General features: G+C 34.4%; 2 long non-coding RNA genes across 3 annotated transcripts; both read right to left on the bottom strand.

Moving 5' to 3' along the window:
* Positions 1-2,243: 2,243 nt before the first annotated feature.
* Positions 2,244-3,047, bottom strand: LOC147486501 (uncharacterized). The gene is made up of 3 exons (XR_015200864.1): positions 2,900-3,047; positions 2,695-2,805; positions 2,244-2,587 (listed from the first exon to the last, which is right to left on the bottom strand). It is a non-coding gene; the product is annotated as an uncharacterized LOC147486501 (long non-coding RNA).
* An 857-nt stretch (positions 3,048-3,904) lies between these two features.
* On the bottom strand, positions 3,905-5,110 carry LOC147486500 (uncharacterized). 2 transcript variants are annotated; one of them, XR_015203127.1, is made up of 4 exons: positions 4,517-5,110; positions 4,305-4,389; positions 4,109-4,227; positions 3,905-3,986 (listed from the first exon to the last, which is right to left on the bottom strand). It is a non-coding gene; the product is annotated as an uncharacterized LOC147486500 (long non-coding RNA). The 2 variants fall into 2 exon arrangements; XR_015203126.1 differs by having other exon boundaries at positions 3,911-4,227.
* Positions 5,111-12,291: the final 7,181 nt, after the last annotated feature.

Below are 12,291 nucleotides of genomic sequence, written 5' to 3'. Positions count from 1 at the left end.
CAAAGATGACTAAGAAGGAGCCAAATAAGAAGGGCAAAAGAAAAACATATAATGGGGCCGATGGTTACGTTAAGGTAATGGAAGGGTATATACGAAAAATAAACTGTTAAAGAGTTCTTTAAGCGATTATAATATGAGAAAGAGAGAAAGGGCCTGAGTTGAAGGATGTGTAAGAGGTTAGGAGCAGGAGATATGGAAAAAAAACTATAGTTCAAAGTGTATTTTTTTTTATTGCTTCTTCTTTAAATAGGCTATGTTGGGCTATTTTATGGTAGGCATGTTAATTGTCAAGTTTAAGAGTTATGCCAGGACTTTTATACATAAGATTTTTAAAATATGTTTAAAATAACCCTCAGTAGGACAAAACGTTTAAAAAAAAGTTGGAAGAGACAATGGGAGAAAGAGACATTAAACTGCTATATAATTGTTTGATGGCTTTGCTTTTTTTTTTTTTTTTTGTTATGGAAGAAGGCAAGGGTGAAGCTGCTGAGGAGCATATGAAGCGCAAGGCTATGGAAGAGTCTTTAACACACGTTAAATGTGTCCATGCTACCGGCCGGGATTGTCTAAGCAAAGACAAGTGTCTCGAAACCAAACAAAAGTCGAAATGGCCGCCACTTAGTTCTAGAGATGGGGCTGTTCGGGAAGGAAACAATGATGATGTCATTTTGCGAATTACAAATGTTCAAAATGGATTAACTTCTAAAAGGTTTTTTTTTTTTTAATTTTATTTAGTTATTTTTTTGTTAGATTTATAAAGTCAAATGTTTTATATAGGTTCAATTACTTCTTGATAATGTGGCACGTCAGTATGAAGAATATTTAGACGCATGAGAGGTGGTCGATTGTTAGTTTAGTAGCCGACGATGAAAGGCTGGATATTGGAACCCATGTTGTCAGCAGTGTTAAGAAAGAAACTGAGGGAGCAGCAACACAGAAGGGTGTAGTCACCGGTTTGGAAGAGACAAAGCAACATATAGTTCAGATAAAAAGAGCCCTTACTCAGTATCATTTGCGTGTTGAGGAGCTAGAGGAAGATCAGATGACTCTGAAGGATCTGATAGAGGCCCAAGAGTTTGATCTCCGATGGTCCGATGGAAATCGCCAGCGAAGTGAAGAACAGATTGACATGTTGGAGACAACGGTATGTAGTTTAGAAGAGAAAATAGTACAATTGCAGTTGAACAGGGAGGATATGTGGGAGGCTCCTTAAGGCTTGGCCCCACTAATTGCAAATGGAAAATATTGTTTAAAATTATGTTCGTAGTTGGTATACATATATTGATATATATGTTTTTTTGCTTGATATATATATATATATATATATATATTGTGTTATTTTATAATATTGAAGTATGGTAGGCATAATGCGAGTTGTTTCTGACTTTTTTTTTATATGCTTAATCGATAAGTTACCAATTTTGTTTTTTTCAACTTGTTGATAAATGGACATTTTTTTTTCAATTGATATTTTCTATATTATGAATTACACTTGTTAAATAATCAAAATTACTTTTTTTTAATGCGTGGTTTTTTCTCACCAACAAATGGACCTCATTGTATGCTAAGTCAAGACTAAACTATAATTTTTGTTGTTTTTTTTATTGGTTAAAATTTTGCATCCTTTTAAATTTAAAAAAAAAATTAAAGTTTGCAATAATAAGATAGGAATTACCATCCAAGTAGTTTTCTTTAACTTAATCAAGCGGGAAAGTCAACTTTTAAAGTCGAAGGGATGATTGTGAGGAAGTCGAAGGGATGCTTGGGAGGAATTTAAAAACATCTCTATTAAAAAATATTGAAAAACAAAAAAAAATACATGTTAATTCTCAAAACATGATTTGTCATAAGCCAACTTTTAAACAGGTGTATCAGTACAGAATAACTATATATATGTTTTTGTTGAGAAAATAAAATAGTATATAGTGTTATAATCAGGAGAAGCAAGCAGACATGAAGATGATATCGCATAATATGTACACCCACAAAGTGTAATACTATTACAGTATAGTTACCATACATTTTGGTCGGCGTAAGCGGAGTTGGTTATTTTGAGAAACTATTTGAAATGCCACCTAATATTTCGAGCTTTGCAAAATTCGTAATTACAGATAGTGTGTCGAATAAATCTAAATTTCATAATGTTCTTGTAATATAATAGAATAAGTTTCGTAATTTTGTTTTTTAAAATCCGTAGAATCACAAAGATTTTGAAATATTGGAATATGGTTGCAAGTAAGAATTTGAAATGGAACAAAAAAAGGATCAGATGGAGGCATAATATAGATAATTTATATTTTTTATAATATTTAGATAAGTATATTTTATTGATAGAAAGCTCAAGTGGAAAGGTTGCTAGATTTGCTTAAAGTAGCAAATTATTTAAAAATAAACATATGTACATAAATATTATTATAACACTCCAAGCCACATGACTTGAATAGAGTCAAATCAACAACATTTATTAGATGGACCTAGCGTGGGATGGAGTAGGCGTAGTAGCATCTCGTTTTCCATTTTGCAGTTGACTTTTGAAAAATTAAAGATAGAGATGTAACACAGTTAACTCTTCATACATGGATGTCTCCTGCATTGTAGAACAAAAACAATTAACATTGTTATATTTCCTAGGTAGCAAATAAAGGAAATGAATATTTAAATAATGTCACACAAATGTGTGCGTTGTTCATTTACCTAGTATTATGTTCTTTTGATTTTTTTTTTTTTGGATGGTTGTATTTCAGCGTTGTTTTCCTTGACTGAAACATCTTTGCGAACCATTTCACTAGTTGCGAGCTCATTACCCTATGTTAGTTAAAAATGTATAATTGTTAAAGCATTTACATAAATTTTTTTGGAAGGGAAAAAATAAAAAAAATAAATAAAAGCATAACTTCACCTTGCCAACCACTTGACTATCTAAGTCTGTTTCTTCAGGGTAAACTTTGTCGATGGTAAATGATTCAAAAGTTTCCTTGGCACTGAAGCCGTTGATTTGAACTTGGAAGATGAAAGATCTTCCTTCAATTTTTTGGAGTTCTTTGGAAACTGCATCTGGCCCATTTTTCTGTATTTTGTATAAGAAATGTTTCAACTTATATTCAAAAGATGTATTAATGAATTGTGAAGTAACTTGCCTTTTGGATTATGTCTAATTCTTCGACCGACTTCATAAGCAAGGCTTCGGCATGCTTGTTGAAAGCGACAAAAGTGGTGATATCGGGGAAATCATTCACACACATTCGAAGTTTATACCTACTTTGAAATTAGAATGTGGTAAATGAGGGAGTTGAATACTTTAAGGAAAAACAGGTTAAATACGTTAGTTTAATTTTACCAACCTTTTTTCTGTGTCCACCTTACACTTGGTACAGGGGTTTCTCGTGAGTCAATTTGTGGGATAGTTATCTTACAACGCCTGCAAAGAATTGTAAAACCAATTAACACTGTATACCTTGTCTACTATGGCTGAGCAGGTATAGCTTGATCCGTGTTGTGCTTCATCTCTTCCAAGCTCCTTTAATTTAGCTATGGTAATTCTTCTATTTCTAAGTAGTTCTTCTTCAGATAGATTTTCAGGAGAACCCTCAACCTCTACGGAAATGTATGTATCTTGGAAGCTAGTATGTACCCAAGAAATAAAAACGTGGATCATAATGGGAATAGGAAAAATGTTAATAAATTGCAGTTACATAAATACGCATAGCAATTTAGTAAAAGAAAATTGAACCCAATGTAACAAATATATTTATAGTGTTAACGAATATAGTCGATGTTAATTTTTTTTTAAAAAAAAAATTAATATATATATATATATATATATATATATATATATATATATATATATATATATATATATATATATATATATATATATATATATATATATATATATATAATTCAACTGTGCTTGTATTCAGCAACAACATCAATTTCCAGGTTGACATAGATTTTTGTCCCGCTAAGAGATGAAAGTGTAATTTTGCCTACAATAAAAACTGTATTAAAACCTTTTTTTAATGGATAGAATTTCAGGTGGAATATAAATTTGATATTAATTGATATTTGATACCAACATAAATTGTCAACCATATAAATGTATATGTACCTTGATAATCTTTTGCATTCAGCGAAGTAGCTATAATGATAACATTATGTTTTGTTATAATGTCTTCTGGAATTAATTTGCCGATATCACCCCACAAAGCAATTGTTATTTCCGCGCCGCTAAAAGTTGGGTAGACTTCATTGAGTTACAACAATATGCTTGATTTGTTAACTAAAGATATCAATGTTTAACTCACTTCTTATCCATGATTACGATCTCTTGTAAATTTAATCCTGATTTTTCTTTACGGTTGCCAACTCTTTTCAAGACACCAATAACATCTACATGTTGACATAAACAAAACATTAGAACTTCTGTCATTTAGCTTTTCAAGTGAAAAGACTGATTAATCTAATGTGAAATTATAAATTAGAAGAAATATTTAAGTCGAAAGTTTTAATATATAACCTGATAAAAAAGTTTTCCGTTTAGATCTTTCTTGAAGGTTTTTGAAGTCAGTGAAATTGAATTTGTGCTTTGATATTTCAGTCTCGTCTTCATCCACTGATTCTATTAATGTTTCTGGCTTCAAATGAATCACAAATGGATGAACTACCGGATGATAGGTTGTTGCTAACATCACATCAAATCTTTCAATAAGGTAGATTTTGCCTGCTTCTATCACATTTCCTTTTGCAAATTTATCAAATTCTCTAAAGTTTTCCGATGCCAATCTTGCATGTATGTGAGTTCCCTGTGTATAAAGAAAACAAAATTTATTTTTTTTTTAAAAATAGCTAAAAACTAACGTGACCCATTACCTGGGAATCCAATAGTAAAAAGTCTCGGCTTATAACGTCGTTGTTATTCCAATGACGTGACTCCCATATTATTGTTACACGAACTTTAACTTTCCACTTGTATGTACCTGTACGGAGATTAGCAAGGAATTGACATGCTTGTGATGCCATTTGATTATGGTAGGCTGTTGAATAAGTTTTCTGAAGTGGAATGGAAGTTTTTTTTTCCCTATAAGAGAAGGTATAACTTTAATGAACTAATAAGAACTTTAAAGAGAGAGTTGACAGATTATATAAGTTTGATGCCGCAACAAAGTAAGGTAATATAGTCTGGATGTCAACATAATACAACTTAGCTGATTATTAATTCTAAAACGACAAAGTATATGTTTATTTTAATAATGAATTTGTTGGTTTGTTTCGTTAAGATTTAAATATGTGTTGCAGATATGTAAATTTAAGTCTCGCTCGTCATAATAACATGCGGTCCAGAGCTGATCGATACCAACCTTAATATGCAACCAACCAATTTGTTTTTTTAGCTTTTGTTTTGTTCCTCAACAGTATTATTATTGTCGCTTACCTTGAATGAGTGGGGTTCTGTTGTGTCAATTGTACATGGTATATTTAATAAACAATAATTTGGTGTCGTACAGGGAAACATTATTTAATGAGTGATGGACATTGATGGCCCTTGACATGGTGGCAACTTTTCAACTCCTTTTTTGTTGCCAACCGCAAAATATAGACATGTGCTGCAGTTATGTAAAGTTAAGGCCTGCCTGTCCTAAGAATGTGCGGCTCATACCTGCTCGGTCCTGTCCTTATGATGCAATCAACTAATTTTATATTTTTTAACTTTTTTTTTGTCTCCCTAATTATTGACTCTAATCATGGTTGAGTGGGGTTGTGAGCGACGAAGTGCTAATGTTTTTTTTAATAATAAATTTATTCTCAAATTACATCAACATCTAAATATGTATTGTAGATATATAAATTTAGATCTCGCCCGTGATAACAATGGGCGGCTCAGAGTAATTCTACCCCACCATCACGATGCGACCGACCAATTTGGTTTATTCAACATTTTTTCCGTCTCCTACCATCTTATCATTGTCTTTTGGCATGATTTAGCAGGGTTGGATTGTATTAATTCTAGATGATATATTTGGTCGACAATAATTTCGTGTGATATAGAAGAACATTATTTGATGTGTCATGAACACGGGCGTTTGTTAACATTGTGGTCACTTTTTTTAACATTTTTTTTTTTTTGGTCGATCCCTAATAGACAAATATGTATTGTAGCTATGTAGATTTAAGTTCCCCAGTGATAACAATGTGTAGTTCAGAGCTGTACGACCCCACCCTTACTATGCTACCGACTAATTTTATAGTTTTAACTTTGTTTTGTTTCCCTTATCATTGCATATAACCATGATTGAGCGAGGGGCATCAATTATCAAGTGTTTATAATAAATATGGATGACGATAAATTCGTTTGACAAAGAGAACAATAGTTTCATGTGAGACGGACAGTGATGTCTCTTTACACTGTGCAAACTATTCAACAACATTTTTCTGTCAGTGTCAAGGTTTAGATATATATTACATATATGTAAACTTAAGTCCCGCCTGTGATAACAATGGGTGGGTAAGAGTTGTTCAATCTCAACCTAACTATGCAACTTATTAATTTAATATTTTAAACTTTTCTTCGCTCCCCTACAATTTTATTACGGCCGCATAGCATGATTAAGTGGGTTAGTGACGAAAATGATAATTTACTGTGGAAAAGAAGGTAAAATGAATATTTTTAATATGAGATTTTGTTTGAGGAATAAGATTTGGGTTATCAATTGAACATGTTCTTTTTTTAGCTTACTAATTTTTAAATTTTATAAAGAATTTAAAAGAATGAGTAAACAGGATATATAAGCTTGTGCATGACCAACGGTAGGTAATCTAATCTATATACCTATACTGATATTTTAAATAAGGAAAATACCATAATAGTTTTAAAATAAATATATAGTCACTATACATTATTGAATTTTTTTTAAAATTAAGTCTAATCTAGTATGCTTATCAAGCGTAGATGAAACACCACATTAAAAAATTTACCTAAGAGGAAAGAAACATTTAAATGTATAACGGCTCTGTGCATTTCTGTAACTTGGTTTAACTATTGCTCAATGCTCATTTGGTGATAACAAAATTTGAATATGTACGAAAGAAGCCCAAATTTGCATCCCACAAGAATAATAAGGTATGCGTAAGAATAATAATTTAATAGCCACTACGTGACCGACCAATTTTATATTGAAAAAAAATTAACCATCCCACAATTACTGTGTGGTATAATAGAAGTGTGGAATAGGTTTGGGCTAAGATGATCGTATGTCACAATAATTGATATTTTACATGCTAACATTTACTTGCCCACGTTGGCTTTAGTTAAGTTAAATACATCTACTTGCAGACATTTACATGCTCTAGTATGCTTGTAAATTATATTGAATAAGACATACATTTTTTTTTTTAATGTCAACGTATCGCCAATGTATATTATTTTATAACTTTATTTTAAGTATAAGAGAGTCAACCCATCAAGTATGGGTAATCATTTTAACAACCTCATCCCTCAATCAATTTAATTTAATTTATTAGGATCTGTGTTGTTTATGAATGATGGGTCTCCGATAGCTAAACTTGAAAAGTTTTAAAACTGTCCAAGTAAAAAAATAGCTGCATACCTTATAAGATAAAGTTTTTACAAGTCATGCTTCTCCATCTTCCCTGGTCTCTTTCCTACAGATTTGTCCCATCCTCAGCAGGGAGTCAGGTTACTTGGAGGTGCAGTCAGCACTGATCCATCCTTTGTCAGGGGCCTTACTTGCAAGCGTGTTGAAAAGGTTGTGAGTTTGATGGACCGTTTAGCTACATTAGACGATCCACAGTGTGAGTTAGCTCTCTTACGTGCTTGTCTTTGGGCTCTCTAAGTTGGTATTTGGCGATTCGTGACTTGTCCACCATCCCTTTTTAGAGGCAAACTAAGACGCTTTGATCGGCATCTCCGCAGTGTTCTCCAGGGCATTGTGGTTTCTGATGGTCCTAACTTCGGTGATTTGCAGTGGCGTTTATCGACACTCCCATTACGTCTGGGTGGGTTAGGTATTTATTGTGTCAATGATGTCTCTACTTTTGCTTTTGTGGCCTCCCGTTGTCAGACGTCTGAGCTTCATAACCACATTCTTAGGAGTTGTGGGCCAGTGCCTTTGGATGAGATTCTTGATGTTGCTAGCAGTGCAATGAGTCTTTGTCTACCCGATTTTGACCTAAGTTCTATGGCTGGGAATGCTACCGTCCCCTCAAAACCACAAAAAGTTTTGGCGTAAGCATTCTATAGTAAGATTGTTGTTGGTCTTGGAGAGGGAGTTTGTGTTATCCGCTTTCGTCGAAAAGCGGTCATTGGATGCTTGCAAAATCGTAACACGCAGGACTTCCTACTTGCTATTCCGATGGAGGGACTTGGACAAAGATATGTCGCCGGTGGAGTATTGTTCTATTCTCCGGTACCATCTCATGATTCTTTTGTACTCTGATGGTGGTCTATGCCCTGTTTGCAAAAAGAGTAGACTAGATGCTTTTGGAGACCATGCAGCACACTGTAGATATTTTCCAAGTTTCAAATACCGACATGATCATGTCGAGATATTTTATGTGATGCATTTTGGAGGGCCGGGTACAAGTGAAGAAGGAGGCTCCCCGTGAATTTTCTCACCGATCCGAATGAGGGAAGATCCACACTTCGACCTGCGGATATATTGATATACAAATGGTCCGGGGGAGACATGCATGTGTTGATGTAACTAGAGCCTCTCCGCTGGTAGGGCTTGGGAATGGAGTCTTTGAGGTGGGGAGCAAAAGAAGAGAAAATGACGAGGAAGATAGAGAAGAGGAAAGTTTGCACGGCTAACCAAAGATTGTTTCATTCCGCTTAGTTTCGACACTTTTGGTTTCTTGGAACAACGATCTATCGAGCTTTTTCAAGAGACTTCGAAAGTTATGGACAAGAATGCATTATGACAAATTCTGGTTCTAACGAAGTTTGTTTTTAATAATAGATTTGTTATTCGAAAGGACTTCATGGTGCGACTTTGTTGCGACGCTTGTCCTAATTATTTGTAAAATTCTTTATCAGTATCAATAAAATTTCCACTTAAAAAAAAACACACACACACATGAAATTACATTAATACCCTTTTACTCACCCTTTTTTTTTCTTTTTATTATTCTGTGGACCCCACAAAACAAAACAAAACCTCATCCTTAAATAATACTTACAACTCATAAATTTTAAAAATAATCTAAAAAAATATGGGTCTTACAAACACTAATTCTCCACTTTATGAAGGGGGTATGAATATAACTCTCTTTTTTTTTTCTTTTTTGCCATGAGGGGATTCGAGCGGGTGACCACTGGAGAGCAACCCACAGCCGGACCGGCTATGCTTAGTATTCCAATTAATTTTGTAATAAATCAGATCTTACTGTATCCACAATTTGAGTTAATTTGTGCTGACCATTTTATTTTGATTTCCCTCATTATTTCATCGTCCAACTTATTGCCCTAAACATTTCATCGTACACACGCTATTATATCATCTGACATCTGACCTTACACCTGTCCTTAAAATTTCACAAACAAGTGTTGTATACGTCATGGCATCCAAGTAGAAAAGACGGTGGAAAATTTATACCTCAATGGAAATTTAGATTAGGGTAATTTGATGATGCGGTCATCAAGATATAGACGGCTATGCCGAGATTTAGCGGGTTGGGTTTTGGCGATATTGCCACTTTTTTATATGGTTAGAAAGATGAGAGCTTAAACTGGTCCATCAACCCTGTTTCTTTTAAATGTTGATAAAAATGTTGCTTCTTGTCTTCGTCATGTAGCTTGGGCTAATGTACGCATCGGCGTGGTCGAATATGTTGTACCTTGCATAACAATTGAGAGTAGGTGACCGTTCTATTAGTCGGGGAAGGAACCTGATGGAACTGCATATGCAAAGAGCAGGCTTTTTGGTAGTATCTTACTGGCTAAACCCAAGATCAGGGGCATGGACCTGGAATCTAAGGTGAGATGCGCACAAGAGAGGCGTTCATCTTGCTGATATCGAGAAAATTCATATATTTGAAAAGATCTGAAAATGGTTTATTTCCAGTATTTACCATATAGTGTAGCGGTATGTGACCATGAACTGCTAGAGCAAACCATACGCTTGAAGTTTTCCGTCTTGATGACTAAGCGGAGTTCCCTTGTTCTGATGTTTGTCTTCTAAGATAGTTAGACCTGACCTATGCATACACTTCTTTCTCAGTGAAGTACTGAAGTAGTAAACTGAAGGCTGAAGCTAGAACACTGGCAATCAGTTGCAAAAATATTTTCACATAAGTTATCTTATTTAATAAGGATATCTAGCAGACAATAGAGTGGGCATTAATTGGTCTTCTTGGAAACTTGAAAAAGGACAATCTCTGTTATACACGAAGAACCTTGTGTTTTTGTAGGTAACTTCTATTTTTCTGTTTTTATTGTTGGTAGTTTCATCAGGCACTCATCAAATTCCATTGGGCAACCCCCAAAAAAATAGATTTATTACAAATTTGCCATTTTTTAAAAAAAATATATTTTATATTGGGTCCAAGCCCAACAACAAGTCCAACCGAAAAGGACAATCAAAAGAACCCTTGTTTTTGAATTCTATTTTTCTGTTTTTATTGTTGGTAGTTTCATCGGGCACTCATCAAATTCCATTGGGCAACCCCCAAAAAAATAGATTTATTACAAATTTGCCATTTTTTAAAAAAAATATATTTTATATTGGGTCCAAGCCCAACAACAAGTCCAACCGGTCAAACGGTCGTTGAATTGAGTGTACACTCGAATGGTCTCGCCATGTCGTTTGAGTGTACACTCAAACGGTCTTGCTATATCGTTTTCAAATTAATACACTCAAGCAGATCTGACGCGGTCGCTTGAGATAAAGCTCTCGTGTTTTTAGCTTGGCGATATGGCGGGGGTTGATATGGCGGGGTTGTTTGGGCAGTCTCGGGGGCGACATGAATGCAGGTCGTTTGGAGACTCTCTTAGGCGATATGGCTGGGTCGTTTGGACTAAAAAAATTGAAAAATTCATTTTGTTTTTTGGGTCATTTTCACATTCCTGATTAAACGATCAATTTCAAATACAAATTCCACTTTTCATATACATAAACACCAAACACAAACTATACATCAAATTTCAAACAAATACCAAACACAAATTCCAATTTTCAATTACATCATTCAAAACGATCTTTCTATGCACAATTCAAATAACTCAAAATTTTGTATTAACTCATACAACTAATGTACAAAGAATATTCAAAAAAAAAAACAAAGACATTCAAATGACTTCACTGGATCGTTTAGGCTATATACAAAACGACCTCACGGGATCGTTTGGGGCACCTTGAAAACGATATCACTGGGTCGTTTGGGGCTTTTTCAAACAATAATTGCCTTGCTTTCCTCCAACACTCGAATTTCTTCAATTAGATGATAATCTGACGAATCAGCCACATGTAGCATATGTCATAGCCTTCACTAAAACATCAGGATAACAGCGATTACGCTTCAATTCCACCAAAAAATCAGTTAAGTTTATAACATAAGGTGCGCGCCCAAATAAAATCCAATTTCAACATAAGGTGCGCGCTCAAGCACGTTAGCCTTGCAACATGAGCCAAACGAGGTGTATGTTGGACGACATGAATGGGTCGTTTAGTCTTGCACGAAAGCTTGACTACCTAATTGCCTATGCGTCAAATACCATCCCTACTTATAGACCAGCAAAACTTGACCGAATAAACATGGGGAATGCTTGATGGATCTGGATAGATTCCAAAAAAAAAAAAAAATTGGAAAGAGACGACTGGAGACGATGGAGGTAACTGGGCTGTCACCAAAAAAATTGGAAAAAATTGGTTCAACTTGTTGTTTTGCAGTTTCTATTTTTAGCTCGGGGAGTGTATTGGGCTTCTTGGTGGGATTGGGCTGGAGGCTGCCCAATGGAATTTGGTGAGTACCCAATACAAGACCCTTGTTGTTTAATTGAATTGTTTGTCCTTTTTTACCTATTGCCAACAAAAAGAGAACCATCTTTTAGGTTTTATGGGCCTTTTATCGATTAATAAACTTGTTGTGTGTGGGTTACTGTATATTTTTTCTTCTCTGCTATGTTATAACTTATAAGCAACAAATTTGGAAAATACGCTAGATATGTGAGTGCCGAGGTTAAATAACACTAATTGTTGAGAATTTACCCGTAAGTATTATTATTGTCTTGCGTCATTGTTGAAACTTTGTGAATATGAGAAGGTTTTGGAGCTGTGT

This window comes from Coptis chinensis, chromosome 7 (genome assembly GCF_015680905.1).
Source record: "Coptis chinensis isolate HL-2020 chromosome 7, ASM1568090v1, whole genome shotgun sequence".
NCBI lineage: Eukaryota > Viridiplantae > Streptophyta > Magnoliopsida > Ranunculales > Ranunculaceae > Coptis > Coptis chinensis.
Note: the sequence above shows the minus strand (reverse complement) of the source record. Positions and strands in the feature narration are given on the sequence as shown.